Source organism: Hordeum vulgare, chromosome 1H (genome assembly GCF_904849725.1).
Source record: "Hordeum vulgare subsp. vulgare chromosome 1H, MorexV3_pseudomolecules_assembly, whole genome shotgun sequence".
Classification (NCBI taxonomy): Eukaryota; Viridiplantae; Streptophyta; class Magnoliopsida; order Poales; family Poaceae; genus Hordeum; species Hordeum vulgare.
Window position 1 is genome coordinate 322,306,536 of NC_058518.1, and position 8,576 is coordinate 322,315,111.

Here is an 8,576-nt window from a genome sequence, read left to right on the forward strand (position 1 = left end):
AGGGTTTGCCACTAGGGGGCTTTATACCCCATGGAGGGCTAGTTTTGGCCCAGTTAGGCCAGGGGGTTTCGTTTTTTTATTATTTATTTTTATCCACAATATTCTTTTACCACTTATTATATATATTTTTCTTTACTATATTTCCTTTATTTATTTTTATTCAAAGCTCCTCTTTTAAATACATCGGGATTACCTAATAATTTCAAAAGCATCCGATTCACATTTATAATTTGTTAGAGGATTTTCATAACTCCCTCATGTTTTTAACAACATAAAACCTTTCTCGTCCGACTTCAATTTTTAATTTCGAATTTTGATTCGGTTTCAACTAACATGAGGTCATTGATATAATTAACGTTGATGTGGCATCATTAGCGCGGGATCACTGGCGCTTAATTGCAATCATCATTGTAGCAAAAGTCGAGGATGTCAGAGGAGACTATCTTTAAAACCACAAGAGCAAGGAGTTCGTTGATCTACCACATTTATTACCTTTTAGAGGTGCCTCCTAGATTGTTTAGGTGTCGCTTGGGAGCCTCCTACTTTGTGTTTTGGAGTTGAACCAATATGTTTGTAAGGGCAAGGAGATCGCCTACTTTGTGAAGATCTATCGTAAGTAAGGCTAGTCCTCCATGGACAAAAGCCATGGTGGAATAGACAGGGCCGCTTCTTGGTGGACCCTCCATGGGTGGAGCCCTCCGTGGACTCTCGTAGCCGTTACCCTCCATGTGTTGAAGTCTCCACTAACATGGACGTACGATAGCGCCACCTATCGGAACGATGCCAAAAATCGCCGTGTCAACCTCATGAATTTGATCTCCCTACCTTACTCCTCTACTTTACACTTGCATGTTCTACTTTCCGCTGCTATACTATTAGAATTGCACGTGTAGGGTGTACTTGACCTGCTCTAACTGTCGTATCTATTTCTCAAGCAGAATTGGGAAAAGGCAAAAAATATCATGTCAAGTAGTCTAATACCCCCCCCCTCTAGACATACTTTCGATCCTACAAGTTGTATCACAGCATTGGTCTCCATTTCATTGGTTTAACAACCTAGGAGAGTATGGCATCTAGTGAGGGAAATTATCATCGTAGAGGTCCATACGTCAATGGCATTAATTTTGCTAGTTGGAAGCATAAAATGAAAATGCATATTCTTGGCTTTAATCCTCATGTTTGGGCTGTTATTCGTGTTGGTGTGCAATGTAACTTCTTTGGAGAAGGGCATGAGCCAGATCATGATGTGACAGTGGATGAACTGACGATGTTGCAACTTAATGCTCAAGCCTGCGACATCATCTTCAACTGCCTATGCCCCAAAGAATTCAACAAAATTAGTCGTCTTGAGAATGCAAAACAAGTTTGGGATAGTTTGGTCGATATGCACGAAGGTACTGATTCTGTCAGAGAATTTAAGTTGAATGTGCTTCAGAGTCAGCTTGACAAGTTCAAGATGAAGGATAGTGAAGGTGTCCCGGAAATTTACTATAGGCTAGCTCTCATCACCAATGAGATTGTCGGCTTAGGAAGCGAAGAGATGACCGACAAATTCATCATCAAGAAGATACTTAGAGGTCTCGATGGCAAGTATGACACACTGTGCACACTGATCCAAATGGTGCCAAATTACAAAGATCTCAAGCCAAGTGAAGTCATTGGTAGGAGTGTTGATCATGAGATGTCACTCAAGGTCAATGATGAGCTGCACAAAAAGTCAAGCGGTGCTTATAAAGCTTCATGTGATGCTCCCGCTACTTCAAAGGACAATCTTGTCACTGATTAAGAGATAAGCCTCATGGTCAGAAAATTCAACAAGTACTATAAAAGTAGAGGCAACGAGAGAAGCTCAAGCTCCATACATGAAGAGAAGAGTTCGTCCAGTCGTAACCAAACCTGTTACAATTGTGGGTAGCCCAGACACTACTCAAATGAGTGTGTGGGGACCCCGACTAGCAAGTCGAGTTCACCTTGCCCAGTGACCCCAAGGATCAATGTTCACTGAACAGTGATACTGAATAATAGAGTCTTACATCCAAGTACCAAATTAATACATCAAACGACCAGAAGGTCGGGTTCAAGAGCAAGGCCTTAAGCCAAATAAAGGAATACATCGAGTAGGGGAAACTCGTAGGGGCTAAGCGGTGCCCATGCCATCAAGCCTACACCGACAGGCATTCTGACTCGGAAGCGTCCTAGATCGCAGGTCCGTCTCCGACGGCGTACTCATCGCCAAACTCCGGTCCTTCCATGTCTGGTCAATAACATAACCAGTGGCAAGCCAATGAGTACTTTGAATGTACTCGGAAACAGCCCATGACATGATTATGGTAATTAAATACAGTAACATATATCTTAATTGGAATGCGATGTGGTGGTATGATCATGTATATGCATCAGGTTAAAGAATTACTTTTGAAGAACAGGTTACGGATATCAACATATCTGCGATGGGCTGAACCATCCGGGTTCACCCTTCATGCCAAGTCATCGGACTTGTCATAACCTCAATGTATTAATGAGGGCTAAAACATCCGGGTTTACCCTATATGTCAAGTCATCGAACTTGATCATATTACTGTGATTATCATGATTATAATGACACCTTTTTAACACCACACACTCACACACACTTGGTTTATGCGGAAACTCAGGACGTAGTTTAAGCAGCACCACCCAACTGTCCTTGACCGTGGACATGGCTATTTGAATGGTTTACACTCTGCAGAGGTAGTACGTTGGACCCACGAGAAACAGAATACTTCAGTGTCATCCACGACTCGCGGTATATCACATATACCCGAGGTAAGTAGCCGATCATCATCTTTCCCCTGACGATACTAGACAAAGATATCCACTCGATTGGTACCCAGCCCACATGTTGTACGTCTTACGAGCACCGACTCTGGACTGTAACAACCATGCAAGGACCAACAGTGTGCCTGGAACTCATAATGATGACATAGTCGTCCTACCTGGCACAACCCCATCACGAGAGTGACACCGATCACTCCCGCCACTAGTAATGTGGCTCTTTGCTAGCACCGACCAGAGTAATCAACAAAGCCCCGTCCCATAAAGGGGTATCGTGGTCGTACTGGGTAAGGTTGGCACGGTCGACACATCATAAATCTAATCCATTTCCGAAACCATACTCACACCAAAATCACCGGTGCATCACTTCACCAAAAGTGATCACCATCTCATCATCACCCTCGGGCATTAGTGGCACCCGACGGGGTTTTCATATACTCTTTATTTAACTCAACATCATGCTCATGATAAAATGCTCTTATTATTAATACTTGTCCACATGATATGCCTTAACATTACTTGTCATCATGGTAATATCGTGACCTACACGGGTCAAGCTCAATGCAGTGATTATACTCTACTAGTCAACATGAAAGTAGCAAGATCCTCGTAGATGGTAGAATCAGCTCATCATGCTCATGCTCCAAGGAGCTATATGAATATCACTACTATAATGCAAGGGCTTCGAAGAAGCCTTCGGTACCATCACATCAATGATGAACCGGCATCGTGATTACATGCAACGGAAAAATACTTGTTATCCTAGCATGCATCATTTTAATTACTTAAGTCATGGAAAAAGGGCATGCTTGCATGCATCATTTTATTTACTTAAGTCATGGAAAAAGGGCATGCTTGCATGCATCATTTTATTTACTTAAGTCATGGAAAAAGGGCATGCTTGCATGCATCATTTTATTTACTTAAGTCATGGAAAAAGGGCATGCTTGCATGCATCATTTTATTTACTTAAGTCATGGAAAAAGGGCATGCTTGCCTTGGTCACCTAGGTATCTGGGGTCTTCGAGGTCTTCCGCTCCGGATCCTCCATCACTCGGTAATTCTACCGTCGAGAAAGGAATAAATAAATACTAGCTTTTACTAAAACAATCCACAAAGTGCTTTTAAAAATGTTGCAAGGCTTGAATAAATTCAGGTTATTATTTTGAACAATGTTCCCTACTGTTTTATTAGCTAAGCATATTTATTTAAAAGCAAACAGAAGCAAACAAGTACTTTTTAATATCATTTTATTATACCAAAATAGTTTCTGTTATTGATAAATGTCAACTATTACAGAATCAAATACTACTCATTTTTAGAAAAATACTCGTGGAAGAATTTTATTTTTCTACTGGCTAAATCTTTTTATAAAAACCATTAAGTTTGCTAGTTAAAAACAAAAAGAAAAAGGCCAGGGAACAGGTCCAGCCGGCCCAACCAGCAGGCCTGGCCACCAGGCGCGCGCGGGCCAGGTTCAAACCTGACGTGCGGGCCATGGGGTCATCGTCAGCGGCTGCGCGCGCTGGCTGCCCCAGGACACCGACAGGTGGGCTCCACCTGTCGGGTCCTTCTCCTACCTCTGGCCAGAGAGGTGCAGATGGACGTCGTCGAGGCTGCCGTTGTCCTCAGGCCTAGCTAGGAACGGGAACGGGTTCCTCATGCCTCCGCCTACCTGCTCATGGTCGGGACGTCACCGGACGTGGTCAGGGTCGCCGACGACGAGGTGCTCGTGGCGGAAGGGTTTCGGGTTCGCGTTGAACTAGGGGCTAGAGGTATGGATTTGCTCGGGAGAGTTAGGGGAAACGTTCCTGGTGTCGAGGGGAGTGTAATGAGAGGTCGGGCAGCACAGGAGCCGACGTGTGGCCGGAGATCGACCGGAGCTCCGAGGCAGAGGGGCCTCGGTCGATCTCGAGCACCGGGGCTCTGCGAGCTCGATTGGGTGGCTAGGGAGTGTCTACTGGTTCTGTTGAAGCTGCTTGGAGGGTGCTGGAGTGTCGGGGGGGTCTATTTATAGGCCAACGACGGTGACCCGACTCGGGCATGCCGGTGACTCACCGGTGCACGCGTGCAAGCACAGTGAGGTGCTGGCCGCGAAACCACGGGTTCGAGACGTGGTTTAGGGCTTCCTGATGCAACGGCCGCAGAGGGAAAGGGAGTGGGGACGAACTGCAGCGACCGTGCATGTTCGGCCGCGTCGGGCGCGCATAGGCACGCGTCTCCTGAGCTCTTGCGTGAGGGGGAGAGGGTCCCTGGGGTAGCTTTGCACTGAGGGGCTGTCGGGGGAGTGTTTGGACACTACTCGGGTGGCTGGGACCGGCCGGAGCGTCGGCCCCCTTGCGGGTGGCTCTCTGAAGCGCGCCCAGAGCGTAGTTTTGGCATGCCACGGCATGCTGGCTCGCTCTGGGCACTTGGGACGTGTCCTCCATGTCCTGAGTGTTGCTGGGAGTGTGCCTAGCTGCTGTGGCTTAGTGGGAGCTCGAGCTGGTCAAGGGAGCAAGGAACACTAGTGTAGCCAGTACTGTCCTGCAGCTTAGATTGGAGTTCTTGTCTCTTGTGCTTGGAATTGGGGAGGGGCTGGTTGACTGGGTACTCAGGGTGTTGTGGTGCTCTAGCCCACCAAGTTTGGGGCCTTGACATTGGGTAAAACAGTGGCTAGGAAGGTTTTTACCTTCTTGTCAATAGGTGTTCGACAGTGACTAGGGGTGCTTCCACTCCACCACTATAGATGAAACTTAACAGGTTTGGTCTTGGGGTAAAAACATGGGGTTCCACCAAATATGAGCTCCATTGAACAAGTTTGGCTTTGCAAACTTGGAAATGTCTCAAAGTGACCAGTACTGTCCCTTACAAAGGAAGTGTGATCAAACAGAGTCTCACAAATTCCATTTTTGGTGTGGAGTTCCTATTTGGGGTGTTAAACACCTCTGCAAAGTTTCACCTCCATTGGAGAAACTTTGCAATGTAGAGTTGTTCCAACTCTACTCTGGACAGAGAGGGTTTTGGGCTCTCTAAGTGCACTTACCCACCTTGGATCAGGGTGAGATTTTAGGTGAGCACCTAATATGGTTTGGGAGGGCTCCTGCAATTTTATGGGAATTTACTGAGATACTTTCCTTTGAAAACATCTCAAAAAGCTAAAACAGACAGAAATTGTTTTCAGGGTTTTACTCAAATAATATTAATATAAAATAGGGTTGAAAATCTTGCATGAATTTACTCAGAATTTTCCTTCTGAGCTTGCATGAATTTACTCAGAATTTTCTAAGCTTGCATGAATTTACTCAGAATTTACTCAAAATATATGTCCTTCTGAGCTTGCATGAATTTACTCCGAATTTTCTAAGGCAGGAAAGTAATTTTCCTTGTGGAAATATCATTACTGGCCTTAGAAATAGACATAGATATAAAATAGGAAAATAATATTTTAAATCACCAAATAATGTTTTTAATGAGTGAAAAATGATATTAGGATCAGATCACCAACTTTAGTTGGAAGTGCCACTTGGCTTCATGAGCTAGTAGTGTATCCCAACATGATGAAGATGATCTTGATGCAAGAGAAAAAGGGTTTTTGATAAGAACAAAATAATAAGTTTTTCATGGGTTTAAGTCATCACACAAGCAAGCATACACTCAAACAAGGGTTGACATTGCACTCACAACATTACTTGAAAAAGTTTTAACAAGCTCTGATTTTGCAACACAGAAAACTGAGGATGAAAAGCAGGGTGTGACAGACCTATCCCCCTTACAAGAATCTCGTCCCCGAGATTCCTAAGCTAAGCGTTAAACATATCGGGAAATTCTGATCGGAGATAGTCTTCACGCTCCCATGTGGCTTCTGCTTCGGTATGGTTGCTCCACTGAACCTTGAAAAACTTGATGGTGCGGCTTCTGGTGCAACGCTCTGCTTCGTCCAAAATGCGGATCGGTCTCTCGCGGTAGGTAAGATCCGGTTCAAGGTCAATAGCTTGATGGTCAATGTCCTTGTAAAGATTGGGACGGTTCGGCACTTGTAAACACTTCCTGAGCTGTGACACGTGAAACACGTTGTGCACACCCGAAAGTTCAGAAGGTAGCTCTAACTGATAAGCTACTTCCCCGCGCCTTGCCGTGATCTTGAAGGGTCCAATGAACCTTGGAGCTAGCTTCCCCTTGACATGGAAACGCTTGGTCCCCTTCAGAGGCGTGACTCGCAAGTACACTTGGTCACCGGGAACAAACTCCACGTTTCTGCGGCGAGGGTCCGCATAGCTCTTCTGCCTTGATTTAGCTTCCTCCAAGTTCTCCCGGACAAGCCGAACCTTGTCCCCTGCGTCCTGCAGTGCTTCTGGCCCGAAAACTAGCCCTTCACCGGTTTCGGACCAATTGAGCGGGGTGCAGCATTTCCGCCCATATAATGTTTCGAATGGGGCCATTTCAAGACTGGACTGGTAGCTATTGTTGTAAGAGAACATCGCAAATGGTAGGCAGTCTTCCCACTTGGCACCATGGGCCAAAACACAAGCGCGGAGCATGTCCTCAAGTATCTGATTTACCCTCTCGGTTTGTCCGCCCGTCTGCGGGTGGAAAGCCGTACTGAAGGATAGTTTGGTTCCAAGAGCTTCTTGAAACTTCTTCCAGAATCTTGAGGTGAACTGCGTGCCACGGTCGGACACAATCTCTTTGGGGACTCCATGGAGACTCACCACTCGATGAATGTACAGACTGGCCAGCTGGCTGCCATCATAAGTGGTGTTAACGTGGATGAAATGGGCCACCTTGGTCAAATGATCCACTATGACCCAAATAGAGTTATGACCCTTATTTGACCGGGGCAAACCGGTGATGAAGTCCATGCCGACTTTATCCCACTTCCATTCTGGCACTTGAAGAGGTTGTAGCAATCCTGCGGGTCATTGGTGTTCAGCCTTGACTCGCTGACATACATCGCATTTAGGGACATAGGAGCCAATTTCCCTCTTCATGCCATGCCACCAGAATCGTTCTCGGATGTCTTGGTACATCTTGGTACCACCGGGATGTATAGAGTACAGTGTGTCATGTGCCTCTTGCAGGATCAAGTCCTTAAATTCGGCTTTATTGGGTACGCATAAGCGTTTCCCATAACACAGTACTCCTTGCTCATCAATCGAGAATCCTGGGGCTTTGCCTTCTCGTACCTTCCTCTTGAGGCCTTCGATACTCTTATGCCCCTTCTGGGCTTCCTTGACGTCGTTTGCCAGAGTAGGCTTGACTTCGAGTTTGGCCAGGTACCCTGGTTCGACTATCTCAAGTCCTAAGCCCTCCATCTATTCATACAAGGCGGGTAATCTTTCCTTGAGCGCGACGTTCAAGGAGCCTGCCTTCCGGCTCAGGGCATCGGCTACCACGTTCGCCTTGCCGGAATGGTACTGAATGCCGAGGTCGTAATCCTTGATTAACTCAAGCCATCTCCGCTGTCTCATGTTCAACTCTCTCTGGGTGAAGATATACTTCAGACTTTTGTGGTCTGTATATATCTCGCATCGATTTCCCAGAAGGTAATGTCGCCATGTCTTCAGAGCATGCACTACTGCTGCTAGCTCGGGATCATGGGTGGCATAGTTCTCCTCATGCGGTCACAGTTGCCATGACAATTATGCCACGACCCTGCCATCTTGCATCAGGACTCCACCAAGCCCGGTTCCCGAGGCATCACAATATATCACGAATTCCTTATTGATGTCTGGGGTAGCCAATACCGGAGCGGTAGTTAGCCTCTTCTTCAACTCCTGGAA